The sequence below is a fragment of the Marmota monax genome, unplaced genomic scaffold (assembly GCF_021218885.2).
Source record: "Marmota monax isolate L192 unplaced genomic scaffold, Marmota_monax_Labrador192_F-V1.1 WCK01_AAM20220418_F8-fsc00986, whole genome shotgun sequence".
Lineage (NCBI taxonomy): Eukaryota > Metazoa > Chordata > Mammalia > Rodentia > Sciuridae > Marmota > Marmota monax.
The window spans coordinates 54021-81321 of NW_026694498.1; the positions used below are offsets into that span (position 1 = coordinate 54021).

Here is a 27301-nt window from a genome sequence, read left to right on the forward strand (position 1 = left end):
AATTAAGAATAAGAAAAGTATGAGGTAGAAAATTGAAGAAAAAGAATAAGAATGATTTTGTTTCACCTTCACTTATTCCTTCTCTGGTGAGTTCTTTCCTTAAATAGATCTGAGTGTCTGGCCATTATCACTTTTCTTCTCTGTGAAGAACTTTTAACGTTCTTGGCAGGTCTAGGGCAACCAGTCCCTCCCCTTAGGTTTACCTTCTGTAAGGCGATCACTGGTGCAGAATTCTAGGTTAGTGGTTTGTTCCTCCCAGTACTGCCGCAATCTGGCTGGGCACAAATCACAAGCCACTCAAGCAGGAACAAACTTTATTTCCAAACTCCCACAGCCCCGAACGCCACCTACGTGGCTCCTCCAGGAACACACCACACATCAACTGGAACTCACTCTCCCAGAACTTCCCCATCCAACGCGAACTCTCCAGGAATCCCCGAGAGAGCTCCCAAGTAGCGGGCGCCTGAGGCAGCAGGGGCCGCCCTATTGACACAGCTTAACTTAATTATCATCATCTTAATGGCTCGCCTCTCAACCATTACTTCTGGCAAAATGCCAGGGGCCATTCCTACTCGGCTGTGGCTCTCAGCATCTCCCCCCTTCTGTTTAATTAAACACCAAGCATGTGGCTTAGGGACCGTGCCTGTCTTAGGTTGTCCAATACTACATATGGTTCTTACCTGTCATCGGATGAGCTGACCTCAAGGCATCAGCCTCCTGTCTTAGGTTGGTACCACTGCAATTGGATCTTACCGGTCATTAACTACCAGTCCAGCATACAGCCATACTAGTGGATAGGCCTTTGCACCAGTGGGTGTGGGGGTGAGGTTCTTTGCCTCACCTCTGTTGGCCCCCAAATTTGGCCTTTGCACCAGTGTGGGGGGGGTGAGGTTCTTTGCCTCACCTCTGTTGGCCCCCAAATTTTAGACTATCACAAGCAGAAGGGAAGAGGATGCAAAATGCCACGACACCAAGCCAAATGACGGCTCTTTTTGGAAAAATTGTACTACCGATGACACCATCAGCAAAGATGCCCCAGCACTACCACAATTTGCTGCACCAACAGATAGTTCACAATGCATACAAGTGATACATAGTCCATGCAAGTTCTGCAAGCAGTTCAAAGCAGAGGAATCCATTAATATGTCCATTTCCTCCCAAAGTAAATCGACTCCTTGATTGAGCATTACTTGTTGAGTTATTATTCATTGATGCATCAGTTTATACAGTTTACTGTGATAGCTATCGAAGAAGCTGTAGTTTGGTTTTATCTTTGTCTTCAGCGGCACTGGGATGAAGACAGGAATTCTGGCAATGATGGCTAAAAAAAAATTATGTAACATTCCAGCAGGCACTAAGAAAACAATTTTCTGAACAATTTACATTACCCTGAACAGAATTATTAAATATAATGAAAAGGAAATGTGAAAGTAAACAAACAGATCTGTTAACCTCCTTTTTTTGTTCACATATCAAAACAATCCTCAACAGCTGTTTACCCAATTTAAATTAAACCATTTAAAACATGTGAATAAAAAAAATATTTGGGTCCATTTTTTCATGAGCACTCCTCATATATGATATATGGACATATGCACATACAGACATACAACACAAAACACTAGTGTGCACACATGATACGATACATACAACACATAACATAAGAAAGGCCTTGTAGCATTTTACAGGTGAAATCTCCATTGCAATGTTTAAAACTCCACAGTCAAAAAATAGAACTGATCAGAAAAACATTAACCTAGGTCTGTATTAGCTCAAAAAGTAAAATAGAACTTCATGATGTGGGAAAAGGCAATAATAAAATAGATATTGAAAAAAGGCATCCTGGTTACCACCTGGGTTTGACTCTTCTTTGGATATCCCATCCTTTTTCCTGTAACTTGCATATGGGTCTGAAGGTATTCCCACAAGCAAGCCCCAAGGTTTTTTACATTTGAAATAGGCTCTAATGGTGTTCATTATTCATTAGCCTCCAGGTGTGGGAGAACCACTGTTGCAGATGTAAGGATATCAGCTGTTACGGATTTGAGCCAAGTCATCTTCTTTTTGGTCTGTAGAAATCACTTTAATTAGTCTCTCTGGAATCCAAATCGGCTGCTGTTCTCCCTGTGGAAACACACAAACAAACCCCCGACTCCAGACAATCACTGGGTCAGGACCTTTCCATTGTCCTGTTAGAATATCCTTCCAAAGTACCTTAGGCTTATGTACATTTTTTGGACACATATGCCTTTCCACAGCACTAAGCCCTGATGAATCCAAATTTTAAAAGTTTAGAGTAAAAAGGGTTATTTTAAGTTTATCTTTGGGGGATATATATACCCCTTCCCAATTCCCTCTTTTTGCTATAATAAGTACATTTTAATAGTTTGATGAGCTCTTTCAACTATACCTTGACCCTGTGAATTGTATGGGATTCCTGTTATATGAGTAATGCCAAATGATGAGCAAAATTGTTTAAAAGAGATAGAAGTATAGCCAGGACCATTATCTGTTTTTAACTGTTTTGGAACGCCCACAGTGGCAAAATTTTGTAAGCAATGAGGTATAATATCTTTAGTTTTTTCCTCTGGCATGAAGGGAGCCCATCAAAAATCCGGAAGAAGTATCAACTGTAACATGCAAATATTTTAATTTTCCAAATTCTGGCAAGTGTGTGACGTCCATCTGCCAAATATGATTAGGTATCAGTCCTCTAGGATTGACTCCAAGATTAACTTGTGGTAAAAAGGTCACACAATTTTGACATTATTTTATTATTTGTCTAGCTTGTTCCTTAGTTATTTTTAAATGCTTTTGTAAAGTATTAGCATTGACATGGAACCTTTTATGAAAATTTGTAGCTTCTTCTAGTGTAGAGAAAATATGTATGTCATGTGTAGTTTTATCTGCTAAATCGTTGCCCAAACTAAGGGCTCCAGGCAATCCTGTATGTGCCCCGATATGTCCTATAAAGAATGAATCTTTTCTGTCCCAGATTAGACTTTGTATAGTGGAAAACAAAGAGAAAACAGTAGAGGAAGGGGAAATCCTACCAGCATCTTCAAGGGATACTATAGCATTAACTATATACTGACTATCAGAAAATAAATTAAATACAGAATCTTTAAACATCACAAAAGCTTGTAATACTGCATTAAGCTCTACCTTTTGAGCTGATTGTTTGGGTACTAAAAATGTAAAAGTTTGATCAGGGGTAACTACTGCTGCTGTACCATTATTTGACCCACCAGTGAATATATTTGGCGCATTCATGATAGGTGTTTTTCTTGTCATTTTTGGAAAAACTACAGGATGCGAAGACCAAAAAGACAACAAAGGATTAGATGGTAAGTGATTATCAAATGAAACATTAGATTTACACATGATTATTGCCCAAGTATTTAACTCATTAGCTAACTCATCAATTTGATTCATAGTATATGGAGAAATAATTTTATTGGGAGAAATTCCAAACACTCCCTTGGCTGCTTTTATCCCTTTGAGTATCAATTGTCCTACAGCCTCAGGATACCTAGTAAGAATAGTGTTAGGAGAATAAGATAAATGTATCCACAACAATGGACCTTCTTGCCAAAATACTCCTGTAGGAATATTTTTTGTTGGCAGTACAATAAATAATAAAGGCAAACTTATATCAATTCTATCTAAATGCATATTTTCCATATATGTTTCAATAATTTTTAATGCCTTTCTTGCTTCAGGCATTGACATTCATGGTGAATTTGGATCTGATGGACCTTTTAGGATATCAAATAAAGGTCCCAACTCTCCTGTTGGTATGCCTAGATAAGGCCTTATCCAATTTATGTCTCCTAATAACTTTTGGGAGTTGTTAAGTGATTTGAGTTGATCTACTCGTATTTGAATTTTTGGTGGATGGACCATGGTTGAGGATAATAGAACTCCTAAATAATTAATTGGAAAATTTAATTGTACTTTATCTATTGCTATCTCTAGACTATAATTTTTTAATAAGTTTGTAAGTGTGGCATAACATTCTAGTAATGTGTTTTTATCTTTGTGTGCTAATAATACATCATCCATATAGTGAAATATTTGTAGTTCAGGATTTGATTTCTAAGTGGCTGGATTGCTTTGTTAACATAAATTTGACACATAGTTGGGCTGTTAGCCATCCCTTGAGGGAGTACTTTCCATTCATATTTCTGATCAGGAACTTCATGATTCAACGCAGGGACAGTAAATGCAAAACCTGGACTATCCTCAGGATGAATTGGAATTGAAAAAAAAAACAATCTTTAATATCTATAACTAAAACATACCAGGTTTTTGGCAAAGCAGACAATTGAGGAATCCCTGATTGAGCAGGTCCCATAATAACCATCTCATTATTTATACCTCTTAAATCTTGCAATAATCTCCATTTATCAGATTTATTTTTAATGACAAAAATGGGAGTATAATGGGGAGATACCGAAGGTTGTATATGTCCCTCCACTAATTGTTGTTTGACCAGGTCATGGGCTGCTTGTATCTTTTCTTTAGTCAGGAGCCACTGAGGAACCCATACTGGTCTTTCTGATTTCCAAGTAATTTTTATTGTCTCAGTGACCCCTCCTGAAAACCCAATCCATGTCTATCTATTTCTTGATCTATTCGTATTGGCGCCACTATACTTTGTCCTTTTTCTCCTAATCTTTTTCCTTTCCTAAAACCTTGTCTAGCCATAATAGTGGGTGCATTTGGATTGATATTATTTGTTAATGTCAAACCTAATTGGTGTAGGACATCTTGTCCCCATAAATTTATAGGAAGATGATCCAATACATATGGCTGTATAGTTCCTTCACATCCTTCAGATCCTTCCAATCTAATACCATTGCACTTCTATGGGGATTAGTCGCCACTCCTAGGCCTCAAGGCGTTTGAGTGGCTTGTTGTAACGGCCAATGATTTGGCCATTCTTGATGAGAGATGATGCTAAGGTCTGCACCTGTATCCAGTAGTCCATTAAATTCATGTCCTTGAATGTTTAGTTTTAGCATTGGGTGAGAATCTAAATTTAAAGACAGCATAGTCCAATCTACATCTGTGGAGTCTAATCCCCTGGAACCTCTTTCTACAGTACGACTGGAAAATTTATCATGCAGGCTTGGTATTATTAATAACTGTGCTATTCTATCTCCTGGCGAAATTACTGATATACCTCTTGGAGAACTAGCTATAATTTTTATTTCACCTTCATAATCGGGATCAATTACCCCAGGACTTATCATAAGTCCTTTTAGAGTAGAAGAACTGTGTCCTAACAATAAGCCTACTGTTCCTTGGGGAAGAGGTCCTTTTACTCCTATGGGAATGATTTGAACTCCCATCTCTGGAGTTAGTACTGCTCTGGTGGAGGCACAGATGTCCAACCCTGCGCTCCCTCTGGTTTGTCTGATGAGAGATCTGATGGATAATGTGTCCTGGGCACTACCCTGATGGTGTTTCTGGGTTCCTCCATGGCCCCATATATTTGTGGTCATGGGTCCTGGAGCATTGGGCCCCCCAGTCCGTTTTTTGGCAATGGAGCCCAATGCCTTTCTCCACGATATAGTGGGTAAACACCTGGTCCTTGTTCGTTTTTTGATAATGGAGTACCCTCTATGGTGATTTGAGAATGGCATTCATTAGCCCAATGTCTCCCTCTACGGCATCATGGGCAAATACCCGGTATTCTATCCCTTTGATACCTAGTTTTGTTAAACCCTCCTCCTATGGGGAAATTCCTTTTAAAATGTCCTGTTTGTTCACAATTGTAGTATGTTTTTGGCCTGGCATCTAAAGCCTGTTGTACTGCAGCTGCCAAGACTTGCCCTTGTTCATTAATGTCTCTACATAATTTAATATATGTGTTTAAATCTTCATGTTTCCATGGTCTAATGACCTCTCTGCACCAACTATTTGCTTGCTCATAAGCCAGTTGTTTTATTAATGGCATTGCTTGTTCTGTATCCCCCAAAACTCTGGTAGCTGTTTGAATAAGCCTATCTACAAATTCAGCGTAAGGTTCATTAGCTCCCTGTATTACCTTAGATAATTGACCTTGTAAATCTCCATGTCCTTGTAAAGTCTTCCATGCCCTAATTGCATCTGCAGCAATTTGTGAGTATATAGCAGGATCATATCTAATTTGTTGCTGCTGATCCTCATAAGGTCCTTTTCCTAACAACATATCTAGATTTCTCTGAGGATAACCGGCTGCTGCATTTCGCCTAGCTGTCTCTCGAGCTAGTCAGACAGAGGAAGAAAATTTAAAGGAGGAAGAACTATCAGGGGAAAAGTTACAACAGGAGGCAAGCGCTCTACCACTGAGCCACAACTCCGGCCCTCTTTCTTAGAATTTCCATCTCTCTGTGTACATTTCCCACCTCTTCCTGAGTGCTGTCCACTTTTTGCATTAGTGCTTCTAGTGCAGTAATCATCGTTGTCTTCAACTCCAGTCTGATAATCCCAACATCCCTGCCAAATTGGAGTCTGTTGCTGATGTTGGCTTAGTCTTTATGAATGGTATTTTTAACTTCTAGTATGCCTTGTAATTTTTTCTTGATAGTCAGACATGGTATTTTTCATAAAGGAAGCCAGCACTGGAACCTAACGCTGCTTGTCCCAGAAACCTCCACTCAAGGTTTTGTCAGTAGTTGTGATGGTTTGGTATTCACCTGTCGCCCTCTCTCCAATTTTGGTGGCAGTGGTTTGCTCTGTGATCTCTCTTCTCTGCAAATCTAAAAAGTGTCTGATTTTTAAGTAGATTTGGCTTTTTAGCTATTTTTAGGATGGAGCAATTATTTCCAAGCTACTTATACATCAGTCTGGTTGTTTTTAATTCAGATACTTATTGTATTCATAGTTATTGTGATTGATGGTTAAATTTGGTGGCTATTTCTATCCTTGTTTGTGTCCCTTTTACTCATAGAATCCTTTTTCTTGACCTCATTCAAATTAACTCAATAGTCTCTGTCATCTACTGAGCCTTCCTCTCTGCTCCTAGGTGTCTATAAATGTGTTTTTATGTATTTTTCCTGCTTGGGATTCATTTGAATTCTTCAACAGATCAGTGTGTTGATAGTTTAGAATAATTATCAACATTATCATTACAAATATTGATCTGCCGCAGTCTGGCTGGGCACAAATCACGAGCCACTGAAGCAGGAACAAACTTTATTTCTGAACTCCACCAGTACACTCCACACATGCTCCCCGGGAACTCTTCCGAACGCCACACGGCTCCTCCAGGAACCACCAACCGGAAATCCCTCCTCCGGCACTTCCCCAACCAATGAGAACTTTCCAGGAAACCCCGCAAGAACTCCAAAGTAGCACGAGAACTCCAAAGTAGCTGGCCGAGGCAGACAGTAAAGGTCTGATATACAATTGAAACAATTCAGCATCATCTTAATGGCTTGCCTCTCAACCAATACTATTGGCAAAATGCCAGGGGCCATTCCGACTCGGCTGTGGCTCTCAGCATTGATCCCACACAGTTTTCTCTTCCTCTAACTCTGCATGAATTAGAATTTTTCAGTGTTTCTGTCTTTATTCTTTGGCAGCTCTCTGCTTCTCTCATGATATTTTCTTTTCAGTTACTCCCTGGTCACTGACTTTTCTGTGGCTTAAGCATAACTATCAGCTCTCTCCCTCCGTCTTGTCCTTCTCTCCCACTGATTCATCCACATATGTAATGTGCAAGTCATTTGAATGAGCAAAGCATAGCTAACTATCTTCAATTCCACTTATCGTAAGGACCACTCGTCTTTTGCTAGATATAGAAATGTGTTTCCATGCTTTCTCTTTGTATATACAGCTAATGCACATAGAAGAACAAAAACAACCAATAGGGTAGGGGAAGGCTGGCTTGAAATCAACATATTTTGGAGGTTATGCTTAAAGTTTAGGAAGTACACGAATGGATATGAAAAGTTTGTATTATGTGCCCTGATGAGAACTTAGAATTCTGTATCTACATACCAATTACAGTTTTTAAAGGGATGTTATGTGCTCAGTAACACTTTATTTAGTGTATTTCCTGAATTTAAATTTCTCTTGATAAAATGAAAATCCATCTTGATGAAAATGAAAGAAAAAGTATACACAATTTAAATTTAGATAATACAAAATCTAAATTTTGAAATCTCTAAAGCAGTTCCTAGGACAAATAAATGAGTAGAACAAGTCACAGGCAAGATTGAATATGCAAAACTCAATTTTCATATACTCCAATCAATTAATTCATGGAAGCCAAAAGATAGTTTTAAATACCATTTGTAGTTACTGAAAAAAGGTAGGACTAAATCTAATGAGCACTTCCTGGCTTGTATGCTGAGGTTGCAAAGTGCTGATGAAGGAAATTACAGATTTAAATGGGTGTACAATATTCATGGATAGCAAAAGTCCGTTCTCCAAGATGAACTATACTTAAAGGAAAAACCTACAGTTTGGTCACTGATTTTACTCTTCTTTCTTTAAGATTTTTATAACAGATTCCAAAGTGGAGCAACCTGGGATGATTGGTGTTTGTAAGTCTATGCTTTAAAACTTGATTCCGGGGACCCTGCTTTGAAGTGAAGCATCTGCAAAGCCACCAAGCAGAAGTGGGGCGGGGGTTGAAAACCTGGGCTGGGTGGGAAGTATTGTGTGCAGTCTTTCCTGAAAGTGGGCTTTTCTTGAGGTGTCTGTTTTTACTAATCCTAAATAAACGGGAGTCAAGCCAGCCTGGCTTACAGAGGCGTGTCTGTAAGTGAAGGGCAGGAGGGGAGCTCCTGGGCAGCAGAGTGAGGGCAACAAGGAAGAGGGAGGATCGGAAAACCAAAGACTCCAGCCTCCTGCAGTGACGCAGCCATATCAGGGTCACAGCAGCTCAGCTATGGGATCAGCCTAGGTGCCCTTCTACAGATGAATGGGTCAAGAAACTGTGGCACAAATACACAATGGAACACTATTCAGCCACAAGAAGAATGAAATCGTGGCACTGGCTGGGGGATGGGTGGACCCGGAGACTATCATGCTAAGTCAGACAAGCCCATCCCAAACCCAGGGCGGAATGTCTTCTCTGATATGCAGAAGCTAATCCAAAATAAGTGGGAGGGATGAGAAGAAAGAGAGGGGAAAACAAACAAGAGGGAACTTCATCAAAATAGAGGGAAGACCAGTAGAGTGTGAAGGGGACTGCCGGGGAGGAATAAGGGATGGGGACAGGGAAGGACAGTGGAGGGGGAGTGACTCTGGCTGAACTGTCCTATGTGCATGTGTGGATGTGGCAAGGCGGGTCCCAGCGGGTGTCCCCAGGACTGTAAGGGCATGGGTGAGGCGGAGGGGTGGGGTGGGCTGGGACTGCTCTGGAGTAGGTTGTGCTCCATGCTTGTGCGATTCTGGCGGGGTGCATCCTGGGTGATCTATAATTAAAAAAAAAATTAAGGGAACTGAAGCAGCAGCATGTAATAAAATTAAAGGGAGTTTTAACTTTTTACCCGCCAGTCTCTCAGTAGCTTTGTTGAGGTGAAAAAGAATCCAGAAACATTCAGCGCTTACCATAGAAACTTTAAAGGGAAAATACCCTGTTTCAACAGTGTAATTGCTGCCTGATTGTCTTTTGTTACCAAGTGAACAAAATACAAATTGTTTGTTTTCAAATATTCTGCGGTGTTCCAACAGCGTTTGCATTACCTCCAAAGAGATCATTGGATAAACACCAAGGTGGAAAAATGCTGTGACCTGGCAGCAGACACGCTGGGTTAGAATCCCTACCCCACCACTGGCCAGTGCCCAGGCCCTCCCTGGACCTCATGGTCTGTGCTGACGGACACAGTGACAGCCTCCAGTGCCACACTTTAAGGTGAGAAGCCACAGCTTATTAGCACTTGCCTAACACATTGTGTGTTGCGGTTATGGATCAATATTCTTATTGTTACATGATTATTATTTTGGTGAAACTTCAGTATAATATCATTCACTATCAAAAACAATTTTGTATACTTTGAATCTTCCCAGGACTAATAAATCCAGAGAAGATTAGCTACTGAAATATCATAAAAACTCTGACGAAGCAGTCTTACTTTATAAGGCTGTCTCCTTAAATGGATCCAGGGGTCTAGTTACAGGGATTTCTTCCAGCATTTATTTCCTAACACAAATCACAAAGCTTATTGGTAGAAAATTATTAATAGAAAAATGTGATACAGAAACTTTTTTCTTCTAGAAACAAAATACTGTTTTCCCATAATGGAATCACAAAATATTTGATCCATTTGCCCAGATACTGCAGGAAGTCACAGCAAAAGCTATATATATATATATATATATTTTTTTTTTTTTTTCTCTCTCAGAAACACAGGATTTTCCACCTCTCAAATCCCAAAACTCATCATAGTCCCCAGGCCACTTAGATCTTCCATGAATTCATTGGCTATCTTCAAATTTTTGTGCAATTTAATTATGTTTTAGTTCTACAAATCTTTGAGATGGAAAGAAAGGAATACATTCCTTGAAAAAATAAGGTTGTCCCACCACCAAGTTCAAGGTCAGCCTTCATCTGTCGGTCATGTAGGGTCCACTTTCATGAACTGAACCCGGGTTACTCCCTCTGAGGCTCTCGTTCATTTGCTTTGTTAAGACTTCTCAGATTTCCACGTGGTGAGGGCCCAGTGAACTCTGGAACATTTGGTTATACTCAGTCGGCTTGCCATGTTCCAATGACGAAGGAAACATTTTTATGGTAATTTAAAAGAGAGATCAGCAGGGAAAGTTTGGAAAGCACAAGTTCTCAGGGAAATCAAATTAGCTGGGAAGATTTAATTTTCACAAAAATATTGCCTTTACCCCGAGCTCCCTCTGAGGTCTCTCTCCAGGTCTGTGGGGGAAGAGGCAGTGGAGCTCGACTACAGAGTCTGTTATTCTTCAGAGTTAAGGAAAGAGATCATAACTCCAGCCTTCTCCATAATCATACAGAGTGACCGGCAGGACCATAATATGGACAGTGGAGAGGCCTCAGAGAGGATGAACCCAGTACATGCCTGAGAACTGAATTGAAGCCTGAGACCAGCTCTGGGTCTTCCCACCACCACACAGATCCTCAGCACGGAGCAAAGATGAAACCCAGAGCTCCCCACATGTGGGCTGGCTCTCTACACCATCACAGCAGCTGGCCTAGGCCACCACACACCTTTAAACACGGCCTTGATGGCACTTCCTGGGCATGTCCTGGAAGAAGAACCTTGCTGGGGGTCTCACATCACCCCACAACATGGCCTTAGGAGACCACAATATGCCACCATAAAATATACTCTCTAGCATATTTTGGGCTCATTATTCTACAAAATTGCATAACAGTAGCTTGGAAAGTCTGTCCTTTTGTAAAACATTTCAGGAAATCTACATTAATAAACGACTCCTGTCAGGAAAGCCCTGCCCTGCTCGTGGGCAGTTTTGTCTGCAGGTGGGACAACTTTTAAGCCCCATGTTTTCTCTCTCCCACCCCCAGAGTCCCCAGGCCCCTGTTCCTCCCTGTAGCTCAGGATGCTAGATGAGCTTCCATCTCCTGGCTCTTCCTTGAGTCTTGTGTGATGTGGGACTTCTGTGTGTTGAGTGTATGCAATTAAACATGCTTTTTCTCCTCTTGGTCTGACTTATGTGAACTTAATTTCAGCCCAGCAGAGAACCTACAGAAGTGGATAAAGCCATTCCTGCCCACACACAACCTCAAACTCAAAGAGACCTCAGTGATTATGTCCACCATTAACATTCCCAGTGCCTCAACTAGCTCCTGGCACGTTGCAGACTGTCTACCCAAAAGTGATCATGGTGTGAATGTTAGGCCTCTGGGTTTTTATCTGTCTATCGATGCCTGTCAGTCAAGCTCGGTCAAGGTCATCCTGTAGCCCAATGGCCCCATGAATGATTGATGCCGGCTGTAAGTTCTTCAATAGTGGTCCCACCCAGAGGTAGAACCAAGTCCCCCTGTTGCTCTGTGACTGCTTAGGCCCCAGCGACACAGCATTGGCAGAGCAGGGCTTGTTTCCAGGCACAGGTTCTGGGAACTGTCCCTCTGTGAGCACCCTGAGGCACCACATAATCTGTGACCACCCCAGGACCACAAGGCTGGAGAAGCCACATGAGTGTCCAGTGGCAGACTCCTGTGAACTCTGCAGCACATGCTTCCCTGCCAAGATATTGGATGTGGGTGAAGCTGGCCTGGGCCCCTCAGATGGGCACATTGGCCAGCTGAGTACCAACCGCAGCCCTGAGCAGAGCCATGAGGCAGGAAATTCATCCAGCTGTCACTTGCTGAATTCCTGACTCACAAGCTGGGAGACCTCATAAAATAGTTGTGGCCCAAAGCTCTAAGTTTTGGACCAACCTGTTTTGTAGTGATAGATAACTAGAATAGGCCCCGACCTCAAACCAAAAGCCCTCTCTGTTCCCTTATGGAAGGTCTCAATTAAGAATGTGTTTGGCTGCAAATAACAGGAGACCCTATTATCACAGAAGTCCAGAGCTGAGCAGCCCACATCTGGTACAACTTGTCCAGGCCGCCACCAGGGCCCACATCCGCAGGATGACTGCTGTACCTCCAGCCCTTGCACATCGCTTCAGATCTGAAAAGAGGAGGTGGGAAGAGGCAGAGGGTCAAGAGCTCCAGGCCTGCGGCGAGCTCACCTCCTCTGGGAAGCCAAAGGTTTGTTGCGTGGCTTTCCTTTACATCTCACTGGCAGGATTTGGGTGCCAGGGGCCACCTCTACCTGCAAGGGCATCTGGGGGAAGAGTGCCCTGAGCAGGGTGCACTGGCATGTGGGGTAACTGGGATCCTGCTAGGAAGGAAGAGGCATCTGTGGCAGGAGGCCTGTCTGTCCTGGGACCTGGACCCCAGCAGTGGAAACTTGCTACAAGGCCCCCAGATCCCCAAGGAGAGGCGGTTTAGAGCACAAATCTCATGAGGAGGGTACGTAAGAGGATTTATTTTGAGGTTGAGATTTCACAGCAAGTTCATTGCTTTTTGCTTCAACCGTACATTTATTTGGGATGGCTCTGGGAAGCCATAAAGATCATCTTGTCTGGAGGGACAGCCCCCACAAACACCCTGGGGAGCTGACACTCCTCCTGGGTGGGAAGCACCAACAGGCATCTCTGCTCTGAGGAATGATTGGAAATGTGCTCTCCCCAAATCTAAAAGGCCTTAATAACCAGGTTGACCTGCAGCAATCATTTCTGAACGACTTTGCATGACAAATGAACAGAGATGCAAATCCACATTCAATAGCACCCTGTACACAAAAACTCATTACAGAAATAGAGGCTTGTCATGTTTGGAACAAGAAGTATTTAAAAAAAGAAAAAAAGCTCATATGAAATCCAAATACCTCGTGAGCACTTGAATGCGTAACATGGCCTAAATGTTAATGAAGCAATTCGACTCACTCAGCAAGATGAGCAACAAAAGAAACGCTTTCAAGACACAGCTGTCAACAATTACCCTGGATGGGGTGGAGCTGGCTCATATTCAGATCTTAGAGCTCATGGAAATGTGGAGCCTGTTTGACCAAGAGCCATGCCAGACTCCAGGCAGACAGTGAACCGCGTTCACTTAGCAGGACAGAGATGACGCATCCTGGCTAGCTGGGTGATCCCACTCATGTCTGAAATAAGTGGCTTTTTTTTTTTTGTAGGTTTGGAAAGCACCAAAGAGGGATATAGAACATAACCTGCCTTTTTCCTGAGGTGACAGTTTAAATGGACCCTGGCAGGGCCTTGATAATTTCATTGTCAGGTTTTTCTTTTCTGATTTGAACCTTCTGGATAGCGAATATTTTCACAAATGGAAGCTCGTGGACTGTGTTTTGACCGTTTAGAAGAGACAGGCTCTGTTCCGGCTGAGGACAGCACCTCTGGGCCACCCCTCTCACCCCAGCTTGCACATGCACACACGGACCTAGCAGAAGGGTAAAATCCTTCCACAGACAGCTGGACCAGGGGTAGCCTCAGCCAGAGGGAGAGATTTCCTTTCCTTTCCTGGGAAGCTGGGGTCAGTCAGAGAAGCCCCCCAGCTCCTGCAGTTTCCCTGAGGATGGACCCAGGGAGCAACCATGTGCAAAGAGAAGCAAAAATGCAGTGAACAGAATGACTGCCTGCTTCACCGGCCTTGCACTGGGTGAAGAACAGACTGGAGGCCACACAGCCCCAGGAGGCTCCCTGAGGGGCCACTTTGTGCCAGGAGCCCGCCGTCCCAGGAGGCCAGACCACACTGCCTGCTCCCAGTTCCCGTGGAACTCCCTGTGTCCTTCCCTTTGATTCAAACTAGCTTGAAGGATTTGGCAGAGGCTGTCAGCTCCCCCTCGGATCTCCCTTTTCCCTTCTTCCTCACTGAAACCCAGTAGTGTCCACAGCAGTTAAGAAAACCACACTCCCTGGCCTGTCTTATTATTGAGTCATTGATGAGAAGTAACTGGAAGCTATTGGTGATATTTTTAAGGAGCCTCTTAAAGAGGGCAGGCTCAGGAGGCACACCCTTTCCCCCTCTCCTTTCTTGTTTTCTGGAGAGCGAGTGTGATTGCTTAGGCGGTCACCACTGGGGTTTTGATTAGTCCCCAAATGAAGTTCTCAGTACAAGTGAGTGTCAGTGCTTGGCAATCAGCTCTGAAGAGAGCTTCACCTGTCATTACCAATTGTCCCACCCGTAGCAGCTCTCCAGTGGGTCAACAGTGCCCAAGCCCAGAAACTGCTGTACACAGTCCTTCTGTGTCCAGAGTCCAGTAAAGTCGATGTATTAAGATCAAAACACATCCTGGATTGCGATTTCATTGCCTACCCATTCTCACGCTCTCTTCCACTCCTGTTTCACACAGACGTGATGCTGAACAAGACCTTGCTCACCAGGGTCGGTCCTGTGCCCTCCTGCACCTTCTGACACACATGCCATTGATTCTTTGAACACAAATGAAAACCCATTTGATTCAGTTAAGTGCCACATTGTGGATTTCATTCAGTGGGAATCGTTTTCCACTGTGCTTTGAAGAAGCCATAAATCATTAGATAAGCAACTGCAAGATACCTTTGTTAAAGTCGTTGGTAGAAATTATTGACCTGAGAAGGGCCAAGGTTGTATGTTTTGTGGCACCTCAAAAATGACCCTCCTTGGCAAGGCACGGACAGGAACCACCCCACCACTGTGCATGCTGCGTTCAATCAGAATTGATGCAGGAAACCTGTCACCCATCCAGGTGATGGCTGCAGTCTGTGCTGTGGACTGAATCTATGCCTGCAGCACTGGTCCCTGACGTGGTGGTCACTAGAGGTGGCCCTCTGGGAGGTGGTCAGGTCGAGAGCCCTCATGATAGACCAGTGCCCTATGGGAAAAGACCAGAGAGCTTGCTGGGAGAAGATGGTCATCTGCAGGTGAGAAAGCCCACTGGATGGCTCCCTCATCAAGAACAAACCTGCCAGTGCCTTTATCCTGGACTCTGCAGCCTCCAGAATTGTGAGAAATAAATGTCTGTTGTTTAAACTTCCCAGTCTCCTGAGTGTGGTGGCGCACGCTTGTAATCCCAGCAACTCTAGAGTCTGAGCCAGGAGGATCACAAGTTCAAGGCTGGCCTCAGCAACTTAGAGAGGCCCTAAGTAACTTAGTGAGACCTTGTCTCAAAATAAAAAATAAAAGGGCTGGGGATGTGACTCAATGGTAGAGCATCCCTGGATTAAATCCCCAGCACCAAAAACAACAAAGCACCCTTCTGTGACATTTTGTTATAGCAGCAGAACTGAGTGTGATGGTACCTTTTGGGACTCTGGGAACGCTTCAGATCTGACACCTGAGATCTGGGCCACCTGGGATTTCACCACAGTGCATGTCCTACTTGTTCACATCTCAGAAAAGCTTCTCTCCATGGCTGCCTTGCCTATCTGTCATACCTCATTGAATCCATGATGCTATTAATTATTAGATGCACCATCATTTTACCTACTATGAAAGAAAACAAAATGGTACCCATCATAATGTGAAGAGATGTACCAAGTGCATCCCAATTTTAAAGTATTAAAATATTTAGAAGGGTATATTCTGGAATGGAGGAAGGCAGTGCCCCTGAGTACAGGTCTGGCTCCAGGAAAGAGACAGAATCCAGCTTCTCCAGGCCACCGGGGGTCCTAAAGCAGGAACTCCCAGTCTGCTCTATGTTTCTCCCCAAGTCCTTTCCACAGTGTGAGTGGGAAGGAGAGGTCACCTGACATCCTCACTGCTGGGTGAGACTGAGCGATGACCACTGGCCAGGAAGCTTCAGCAAGGTATTCTTGCTTTCCAGATGAGAAGCTGCTGCAGTCGGCCTGTCTGTCTTTCTGTGTGGCTGTCTGTCTGGCTGTCTATCTGTCTGTCTGTCTTTCTGTCTGTGTGGCTGTCTGTCTGTCTTTCTGTCTGTGTGGCTGTCTGTCTATCTGTCTGTCTGGCTGTCTGTCTGTCTTTCTGTCTGTGTGGCTGTCTGTCTGTCTATCTGTCTGTCTGTCTGTCTGTGTGGCTGTCTGTCTGTCTGTCTATCTGCCTGTCTTTCTGTCTGGCTGGTTGTGTGACTGTCTGTCTGTCTGTCTGGCTGTCTGTTGTCTGGCTCACTGTCTCTGTCTGGCTGTCTGGTTGTCTGGCTGGTTCTTTGTCTGTCGGACATTCTTTCTAGCTGTCTGTCTGTGGAACTGAGTGAAGCAGCCCTTCCTGACCGGAAGTGGCAATGTTCCCTCTTGGGTCGGCTGCCCAGGTGCAGGCTAGGCTGGCAGAGGGAGAAGAGGGGAGGGGGGCCAGGGGACAGCTCACAGCAGTGCACTCTTCCATGTAGGCCAGGCCAGGAACCACCGAGAGCTGCAGCTGCCGACCCCAGCCTCTCTTGGGCAGAGACTCACTGGAACCCAGCATCTGTGGCTTCCATCCCAGAGGTCCTGGTGTTCCTGTTCGGTTTTCCACTAACAGGTGTCAAGGACTAAGACCGCGGGCTTCTCAGGCTTTGTGGCCTCGCAGCCTTGGGCAGGAAGGGACTCCCCCAGGAAAGCCTCCCTCCCAAGGGCCCCAGGCGTCGCTGGGGAGCGGTGACTTCTCTTTACAGTGTCCCTCCTGGAAGCGCCCCACTGTACTGTTCCAAGCGGGCTCCTCGCAGGCAGGCACTGGGGTGGACGGCCAGGCCTCCAGGCCGCCCTGCCTTTCCCATGGGCAGAGCTGCTGCGCTTCTCCAGTGCACCCCGGGGGGCAGCAGCTGCGACCGCCTGGCATCTGGGTGGCCCTGCCCCCCCCCCCCCCCGACTGGCCACTGCCCAGAGCTGAGTTAGGACCCTCGCTCCGCCCACAGGGCTCAGGGCCCCCAGCTCTGCCCCATTCAGATTCCTGCTGAGACTCTGCCAGAGGTCAGGGGCCACTGCCTGCTTGTTTATTTGCAGTCGCCACTTAGGGTTTTAGTATTTTTAATTTAAATATTGTCATTTTGCCAAACAAACTAGAAAGCCTATTCAGGAAAATGTTTTATGTGTTTAACCACGAACCTTTTCTCAACAACCAAAGAGAGCATGGGGGTTGGGTGCAACAACACTTGAATGTCTCCCTGCCACTGGGTGCCCTCCAGCAGCACCATCCCCTAGGGTCACTTTGGAAACTGGGGGGAGGGGGTGGCGGCTCCTGGTCCGCAGTGGCTGGGCTTCTGCCCCACACTGGAAGGCTTGTGGAGGTCACCTTGGGCAGTAAAGTAGGTGAGAGATCTGTGCATGGTTATTGGCACATAAAACCCAACATAAGCATGATTTTTTTTGCAAGATTTTAACATATACTGGCATTTTTGGAAATGTAACTACACACACAGAAGGTTGGACTTTTTCCTGAACAGAATTTTACAGCAGTTGTTAGCGATTTTGGAAAATCATCCACAGTGCTTGACACCAGGTCAGACTGAATCTGTCCCCTGACATTGGTGGTTCAGTGGACAGATGCAACCTCTGCCTCCTCCACAGATCTTCTAGGGTGACATGCCTGGGGAGCACTACTGAAATACAGGGGCTTCTCTCAGGAACACTGTCTCCTTACTTCTCCTTATAAGGTAGTTAGCATAATACGTTGATATTTTTAAATTTATGTGAATAAGTAGATTATGTTGTCTGTGCATTTTATTTCAAGATGGAACAGAGGGTATTAATTTCCTATTGGCGCGTCATGAAGCACCACAAACTCGGTGGTTTAAAATGATGCAGACCCGCTATCTCCAGCTGCTGTGGGCAAGAGCCCAGCTCAGCTTGAGCCAGATCCTCTGCTCGGGACCTCACAAGGCTAAAGTGGAGGTGTTGCTGGCTGCGTCCTCATCTGGAAGGTCACCCTGGAAAGATCTGCCTCCAGCCCCATTCAGGTCACTGGCAAGATTCCTTCCTTGCAGATGCAGGTAGGACTGAGGTCCCTGACCATCCACGGATGTTCATGGGGTGGCTTGGCATCCAGAAGAGGGCATCTCATATACTTCACCTTCTTCCCAAGGTCACACCCATGAGGGATAATCTCCTTTATTAGCTCACAGCCAATTGATCAGTAGCTGAATTACAGGACTGAGAGCTCATGTATTGGGGACCTACTCCCACCCTGGGTGATGCAAGGTGAGCACCTGGGGCTGGGGTGCTGTTCTTGGGCTGTCTTGGCATTCTGCCTGCCGTTGGCTGTGAACAACTAACCAGTATAAAATGGGGGCTAACCAGAGGGCCGTGGACCTCTCAATTTTAAAGAGCAACACTTGTCAATGTACCCCGGGGCATTTTCACCTGCCCAGCCTCCCTGGTGGTGGTTAGCAATGAACACCCCAACTTCCTTCATGGCTCATCCATCGGCCACAGGTGGGGGCTGGGATGAGCACAGATACTTGACCACAAGGACTGAAAGGGGCTGTCTAGCCTAACTCTCAACAGATAGGGATACTGTGGGGTCAGAGGGGACAACAGTGACAGAGGGTAGGCACATTGAGCAATATTCTGCTTTGTGGGAGGGAAGCAGGGTTGACAACCAGGTGCTGATCATAAAACCTGAGGACAGGGTGGGACAGGACTCAGCAACCCTCCCGGGCCAAGCACGCCAACAGCCCAAGGGAGCCCCAAGGGCCATCACAGACAGGCTGCCCATAGCCTGGGATACCAGCTCTCCACTCCAGCCCTCCCACTGCAGCACCAGGGAGCCAGGGGGTGCCACAAGAGAGGACAGGAAAGGGCTACAGCCCGGCCATGGGAGAGCTGGGGCAGGGGACCTGGGGCCCTTACCCTAATGTCACCAGCAGCCTGTTCACTGAGAGGCTAGCAGAGACCATACAGGAACCCAGCTAGTGAGGACAACTTCAGGCTTCCTCAACGCCAGGAGCTGCACTCTGAGGGAAGGAGCCTTAAAGAAGCGATGGGGTCGGGGAGGTGAGCGACACCTCCCATGGACATTCCCAGCTACATAACCATGTGGGCAATGCCATGCAGAGTTAATGATGGCACAGCTGCCTGAACAGCTGCTGATGGTGACCATGTGTGGAGGACACCGTAAGTGCTTCCTGTCACCAGCCTCCATTCTTGGTGTTTCCCTGAGGATAATACACAAGTCACCCCCTGTGAGGACCCGCAGGCGTGGACAGGTTACCGCACTTGAAGGCATGGGATGGGCCACACTGCAGGGGCTCAGGTGGCACCTGTGCTGCCCACAGGGAGGCCATATGGGAAGGAAGAATAGGAGGGAAGTGGTAGCAGGTGACAGCCGCTCCTGACCGGCCAATCCTGGGCTCGCCCAGGCACTAGCTGGCCTCTGCGAGGACTGTACAGGCTATAGGGCTCTGGAAAGGCGGCCGGAAGGCCGTGGAGTCTGCCCACAGAGGGGCATGCTTGCCCTCGTTCCCATGCCCAGCTTACCTGGCATTGACGAGTGCTTCCAGAAGTCAGCAGAATCTCCCTGGAGGATAAAAGGGAGTCTGTTTAAGGATAGGAAGAGCCTGGCTTTGCCAACATGAGAAACTGAACTTCCAGATGAGGTGTTTCCTTTACACCAGGTGACCAATTTTTCTAATGCTATTGTTCAAAATGCATCTGGAACAAATCTTAGATAATTTACTTTGAAGAGCAAAGAAGCTGTTGGTCTCATCTTAGTAGTGACAGGTCCCTAGAGAAGATCCCTGTGGCTGTGGCTAACCTCAGGGATCTCTAAGAGAGCCTGGCCCTGGTGCAAAGCTGGCTGCGGGCATCTGATATCTGTGGAGCTGTGGTCTGGGACGCCTTCCTGCTCCTCTAGCTGAGTAGCTTGAGTGGTGTTAGTAACACTCCTGAGCCCAACCTAGAAGACAACTTCCCAGCGAGGTTTGCAGCACCAGCTGATGCTCTGAAGGGCACCTAGTGCTCCCAAGACCCCGGTTTCCCAAGGCCTCCTGATGGCCCAGGGGCCTAGAGCAGCACAAGTTACCCTGGTGTTCGCTCCTGCAGAATGATCTGTAGCAAGTCCAGGAAGCGCCCCACCTGAGCTGAGAGGCAGCACTGCCTGTCTGAACGAAGAATAGGCAGCTGTGGGAGAATCTGGGTCCAGGGACCCACCATGTGGCCAGTGGGTAAAGCGGGGACAGGAAGCCCTATGGGATCCCCAGCCCTCAGAGCGCCCTAATCTCTGTCTCCAAATCCCCCAGATCCTTCCACTCCAGTTGCAAGCTAAATACCACAGTGGTGCTTTCGCAGGGCGGGGCCCCTGGCTTTAAAATACTCAATCTGAAAGCACTCTACTGCACTCCACATCTTTCCCCTCACCACAGAAAAGGCCCACATTCCCTCTGTTGATGAATCAAGAAGGAGGATAATTAGGTTCTCTTTGGGTGCAATTTCAAATGTTGTAACATTTTGAATGGTCATAAAGTTGGGCTTAAAATTTTTATCTTCAGATGCAAAGTCAGTGATGATAACTATCAAAACTTTGAAGACCTCATCATGAAAATGTCTCAAGGACTTGTTGCAAGGGGTCATCTTGTGCATAAAACCTCATGCAAACAAATGAGGGGCAAAAAAGCAAACTCAAGCTCCTCATTGAAAACGCTAAAGATCTGCTTTGGAAGTTCCATGCAAACTCCATACTTACCATCACCTGAGGAACACACAATGGATTTTTCCACCAACCTTCATAGAGAGGCTTCTGAATTCCAGTGCTAGTTTTTAGTTTTAACTTTTTATACAAAGATTAGCCCTTTCTGCACTTGTGATGTGCAGGAAGTTGGGAAGCATCCGGGAGGCTGAAGCCTCCCACCCCCCCAGGTCGCAGACCAGGGAGACCAGCCTTGGGAAAAGCTACGAGTGAGTCGAGGTGGCCCCCACCTGCAGGCTTTCCTCCCAGTCAGCAGTGTGGGAAGCAGGATGATCCCGGAGGCAGTGAGCAGCTAGAGAGGCCAGCCTCTTCCAACAGAAAGCTCCAACTCTGACGTGAAGGCGCCAGGCTGGTAGATTCTGGCTCCTGCTCATCCCTGTCTTCCAGTGGGTGTGGTGAGTCTTCATCCTTCCAGGGTGGATTAATGTCCAGAAAAGCTTTGCGTCACTACAGCTTAAGTCAGATGAATAAACACACTTCAGTAATATTTAGAGTCCCAAAGAGGCACGGCATAAATTGATTTTATTTTTATTTCTCCTAAATGGACTCAAGGTGATTTCCTAAGCCAAGTGCTTTGGGTATTCCTGGAATAAATACATCGATTCTTGCGGTTTACAGAGAAAGTGTCAATTAGATATATGGGGTCTATGGTGTTTGATTAACTTTATTCTCCTTGCTTTACGGCTGTGCCCCTAGGATACCCAGAACGCATTCTCTAAATAGAGGTTTCTGAGAGGCAACCTCAATGGCTGCTTCGCTGTTGTTTCTAGTGAAGTTCCAACAGTTAAGGCGGTAGCTCATTTGCGGCGTCAGGCGTTCAGGGCTTCTCTCCTTGAAGGGAGGAATCGCAACAGTCCGGTGGGAACCGCGGCCCCGTGGGCGATGTCTACGGATTCCTGTCTGCTGGGTGCAGGCTCAAGGCAGCCACGCGGCGGCTGAAACCACAGGGAAGGCGATGCCCAGGCCGGGGGGGTCCGGAGGCCAGGGCACCCCGGCCGGGAGCCTCGCCCGTCTCCCCGGCAGCCGCGCACGCGGAGTTCCCAGCGCTCGGCTCTCCACGCGTCTGCGCTCCGCGTCTGCACGCGTTCGTCAGCTGAGTCCAGAAAACCACGCACACTCGGCAGTGCGAGTAAACCGTGGAATCCCCACGCACGCGTTTTTACGTTAAACGCGGTTAATGCAAACGTCAGCGCCTCTGCGTCACTCGGAGCTTGGGTCTCTCTCAGGCCTCTGTCCTGCTCCCCAGGACCTCTTCCTTCCCCACCTGGGCTCCGCGCCCAGCCTCCTGCGGGTGCGGCCGACAGCTGCCCGCGCCACACTGGCTCCCTCTTGTGGGCCTAGAAGGTCACTGCATGCCCGCTGGACCGGGGGCCTCCTGCAGGGCCAATCCCAGGGATTGGATGATGCTGACGTCGGGAATCCATCAGGACCCTAAGCCTTCTAACTTGAAGACGTTCCCGCAAGTGCTCGGGGCTCCTCTGATTCCCTCTCGGGACACCTTAGAGTCCTCAGGTTTTCCCGTGTGTGAGACTTTCTGAGCAGTATCAGGATGGTGTGTGCACGTGTCTCCCAGGTGCTCTCTCACAGTGAGTGCGTGGGGCAGCTCACAGGACAGGCTGGCCTAGGGACACAGGATCACAAGGCCCGCCATGGAGCCCCCGGTCTGCCGCCACCCTAGCATGTCACTTGGTTCCCAGACTGCAGTCTTCATTGCATGCTATGAGGTCAGCGGATGGGAACGTGTTCTGCAGGCCAAGACAACGCAGGCCAGCGCTGTTAGTACCTTCCATATATGTTGAGGGGCTCTGCAAAAAATCCTGAATCTCAAAATCACCTTCCTACCGCAGTGCCTGAAGTTTTCACCTAAGGGGCGACCTTTCAACGGGTTTTCTTCCCTGGGATGCAGCATTGTTACCCAGAGGGACAGTGTTAATCCACAGGAGCTGTTGTGTGGGATTTTTCCACCAGGGGGCCACTCCTGGCATCCCAGAGCAAAGTGTCCCTGGAACCATGGGTCACCTCCCCTGCAGGGAGATGGCCAGTTCTTCAACTGGAACCCCTGGTTCTCTGCTTGGGGCTTTTGGGGCTGCCATCAAGTGAATGCCCCCAGAAGCAGCGCTCAGCCATGGCAGGAGGTGTTTCCTCATCCCTGGGCAGCAGTGATGCTGTTCAACAGTGTTAACAGCACAGTTAAGCCCCAGGCTTCCATGGAGGTTCCTGCTGGACACCATGCCCTGTACTGGCTTCATGCCCTGCTCCGTCTCTGCTAGTGCTTTCTGGATCCTTTTGCAGTTAAACGCCTTGCACTCAGATCCTTGTGTCAGGGTCTGATTCAGGGAGTACCCATCCTGGGATGGTGGGCACCAGCAGTGGGCCTGGGATGAGACCCTCGGGATGGGGGTCTGGAATGGAATCACTCACATGCCCAAAGGGAACAAGACCCCAATGCTGGTATTAAGCAGAGTTTCCAAAGACTCTGAAAGCTTTTCATCTTATCTTGCAGATAAGTTCTGTGAAATTGTCATCTGCAGTGAATTGAGATGGAATTTGCTGGAAGGAGATGCATCCTGCTAATGCAAGAGCGCCGGCACTTTAGAGATATGGCAGCAACAGACCAGAGTTGATTAGTTAACTGAAATTGAAACCCCAAAAGAAGATGACAGGCTCAAGCCAGCTGACCATAAACTTGGAACACAGTGTGAAGGCCAGAAGATTTCATGGCGCCATTTAAATGCTTTCATCTCCTGCAGATCATGAAGACTGTCAGATCTAGGTCCTGACTGAGTGTTGGAGTAAGGAAGGAGGTTGAAGTCACAGCCCTGCAGGGTCTCTAGGGGGCAGTGAAGATCCTGATAAGGAGTGGGACCTGGCAGCCAAACAGGGAGCTAGGGGTGATATGCCTGAGAGTGTTCAACCCCCAGATTCCCAAGAACCTCTGGGCTGGCAGAAATAGTCCCTTCCCACCCACTAGAGATGAGCAACTTCTCCCCACCCAGGGGTCAGGAAAAGCTCTCCCTGAGCCAGGTCCCCCAGACAATGTTGCTGCCCTGAAGAGCCAATCCTGCCTCTCCTCTTTGCTACCAATAATTATGGCCAAGTTGAAGAAAGGCTTGGGTAGGGAAGGAGTGTTCCTGCTGTAGGAAGAAAGGGGTCATTCACCACAACAGCCCTGGCTAATGAGAGCTCCTGGATGGAGTGGATGCTCGGAGGATGGAGGCAGGGCAGGCAGGGATGGAAGACAAGCAGGGGAGGGCAGAGATATTGACATGGGAGCACTCTCTCACGGCTCAGGTGAGGTCCTGGAGGACACACCCTCTGCTCAGGTACTAAGGAGTCCCCTAGTTAGGGAGACACTTGCTTCCCTGGGAGGCTCTGTGGTGGCTGTCTTAGGGAGGTCAATATTGCCTGTAGGAGATGTTGCCTTTGAATTGGGCTCAGAGGCAATGCAGATTGTGCTATTGTAATAACAAAGGCTACATGGAGGCCCTGGACCAGCACAGGAAAGGCAGAAGTAATTGTCATGATTCATAATGGAAAATGAGGCAGAAAGACAAGCTGGAGGTCTGACCTTCAGGGACCCCTGGTGATGGCTGGTAGCCAAGGTGTGCCAGGGTGAGATCATGGGCAACCAGTGAGAGTATCACCTTATATAAACAATCAAGAAGATCACGATCAAATGAGCAGAAGCCAGGCACCACTCACTGCACTGGAAACCTGCAATCCCTCGCCCAGTGCTAGATGAATCCATTCCACGGTCCAGGGCTCGCGGGTTGAAAGGAAGGAGGCCCTTGAGGAAGGGTCCTGCAACATACCACACCACACACACACACACGTGGCAGCTCTTCCTCAACTCCTGCCAGAGAAGCTGGCCATTCCCTCAGTAATGCCACACCCGGGAAAGGAAAGAGGATCTCTTAAGGCTGTTGGACATAGGATCTGAGTGGACACCAGTGATGGTGAGGCCAATACACCCTCAGGAACCCAACAGCATGGAGCACACAGAACCACTTGTCACCAGGTCCCAATCAGTCTCATAGTGGTCCAGCGGTCACGCCCTTGGCCACTGTCTGCTGGGGCAGACCAGCTCCCCACAAGAGGAAGGGGAGAGAAGACACCTGAGGTGTGCACAGAGCAGCTGCAGGCATCTGTGTTGTTCAGGGTCTCCCCACAGCCACCCACGCCACCCACAAGGAGTCTCCGAACGTGGAGCAGCGGAAAGACGCCTCAGCCCTGAGCTTGTGCAGAGGAGGGCACAGTGAGCAGCTAGAGAGACTCACTTTTCTGGCAAAGTGCAGAGGCCCTTGTCCTGGACCTACTGAATGAGAATCCTCGTTGAGCGTGGTCTCAGGTGACTTGTGCGCGTGGAAGGGTGAGATACATGGCTTCAGGACCTTCTGGACCTTTTGGGAGAACATGTTGAGAACAGTTTCACTTTAAAATAAGTGGACCTGTGACTCTCTAACCTGGCCAACACCAGCCCCATCTCTACCAGCACTGTCACCAAAGACTGGCCATTGCCCTCCAGCAGGGCCACTAAGAGAGCCACCTCACCAGGTACCATTTCCTATGACAAGCACACAGCTGAACTATTTTTCAAAGTGTTCAGATTAGGGGGTAGGTTCCGCTGCGCCTCCCCAGGCCCCGCACTCACCGAAGTTTGGACCACCCCTGTGGCTGTCTGGGCTGTCCGTCCCTCTCCTCACTCACCAGCCCCAGCCGCAGGTTCTGCCTGCCCTGCCCTCCACCTCCGCCCTGTACTCGAGGTTTTCTGCCGTGGTCAGAACAGCCAAAGACAACAGTGCTTCAACTGGCAGGAAACAGTCTTCACACTCTCAGGATTTCCTATTATGGGATGTACAGGCTTTTCCAGAAACACAGTTGCACCTAAAAATAGAAACTGCCTGGATTTGCCTTCATCTCGGCACAATAACTCTGTGGCCACTGCCGCTGGCCTTGAATGAGGGCCAGGCACTTTGAAACATGAGGCTGTCAGCGGAGGTGAGGAAGCTGCTTCCAGGGCCTGGAGGGAAGGTGGGTGGCTGTTTACTTGCTCCTCATTCCTCTGTTATTTGGTTTGATTTTGCCAGTAAAGCCTGGGCAGGAGGAAGGAAAGGAGGGAGAGAGGGGCAGAGGAAGGAGTGGGGTGGAGGAGGGGGCTCAGGAGCTGGTGTGTCTGGAGGAGGAAGGGTTGGCCCAGAAGCCAGAGAGGGAAGGAGGACTTCAGTGGGATTTTCACTGTCCCAACAGCTGACCTGAGGCTGGCTCATGGCTTCCCGGAGTGCAGATGGAGAGAGCAGGTCTCACGGAGGGTCTGTGCTCTCCCTTCCCACCCCCTGCCAGCATGCCTGCCCCTGAGAGACCTCCCTGTCCTGTCCTCAGTCCCTCTGGGCAGGGCTGGGAGGGAAGAAATGATGAGGTAGGGGGCTAAAAACAGAACCATCCAGACTGGAGGGTCTCGGCTTGTGTCCCACCTGTCTGAGAGCAACAATGAACCGCAATCCGGTGGCTCCAGGTTACAGCCAGAGAAAGCCCAACCTGGAAATGCAGGCCTGGGTTGGCTGTGGGGGCTGATCCCAGAGAGTGTCCAGCGGTGAGGCCAGGAGGACACAACCTGAAGAACACAGTCAGTGACCTGGAAATTGAGAAGACAACATAGGAGTGACGAGAAGCCAGGCGGCCTGAAGGTGTCCGAAGAGGCTGGTGAGCCCTGCTGCTCCCAGCACCGGGATGGGTTAAGCAGCCTCACGCGCTAATCCCAGCTGTCCCTTACCAGCTGCCAGGCCTGGAGTGCCTGCCTCTCCTCTAGGGCTCCCTTCCCTGTCCACAGAACTGACCACCACTCGTTGCAGGGGTGTCTTCGAGGTCAGCTGAGAGGGATGGAAAGCAGCACTTGTGCCCTCGCTTGAGGGGACGCGTGGGCAGAAGAGGCCTCAGGAGGGACAAGACAACAGCTTCACCGGAGCCAAGCAGGGACCAGGAAGAAAGGGCACAGCGGGCCACAGCGGAGCTCAGACCAGACCTGGAGCATGGAGGACCGGGACTCGAGGGCCCACCCCGGTGAGAAGAGGCACGTCTTGTCAGTGGAGTGGACGCACTGTGCTCTGCTGTCCAGGAGGGGACGTGGGGACCCCCTCCCTCCAGAAGCTGACAGAGGAGCTAGAGTATCACCCTCTGCAGCCCCCAGGAAGGAGTGGACCCACC

The 27301-nt window shown here is 47.8% G+C and overlaps 1 long non-coding RNA gene across 2 annotated transcripts; it reads right to left on the reverse strand.

Annotated features, from left to right (window-relative positions):
- Nucleotides 1-297: 297 nt before the first annotated feature.
- LOC124075927 (uncharacterized) lies at nucleotides 298-25865 on the reverse strand. Of its 2 annotated transcripts, XR_009224527.1 has the most exons (4): nucleotides 25752-25865; nucleotides 25378-25500; nucleotides 19894-19933; nucleotides 298-2124 (listed from the first exon to the last, which is right to left on the reverse strand). It is a non-coding gene; the product is annotated as an uncharacterized LOC124075927 (long non-coding RNA). The 2 variants fall into 2 exon arrangements; XR_009224528.1 differs by lacking the exons at nucleotides 25378-25500; nucleotides 25752-25865 and adding an exon at nucleotides 21098-21322.
- Between the last annotated feature and the right edge of the window lie 1436 nt (nucleotides 25866-27301).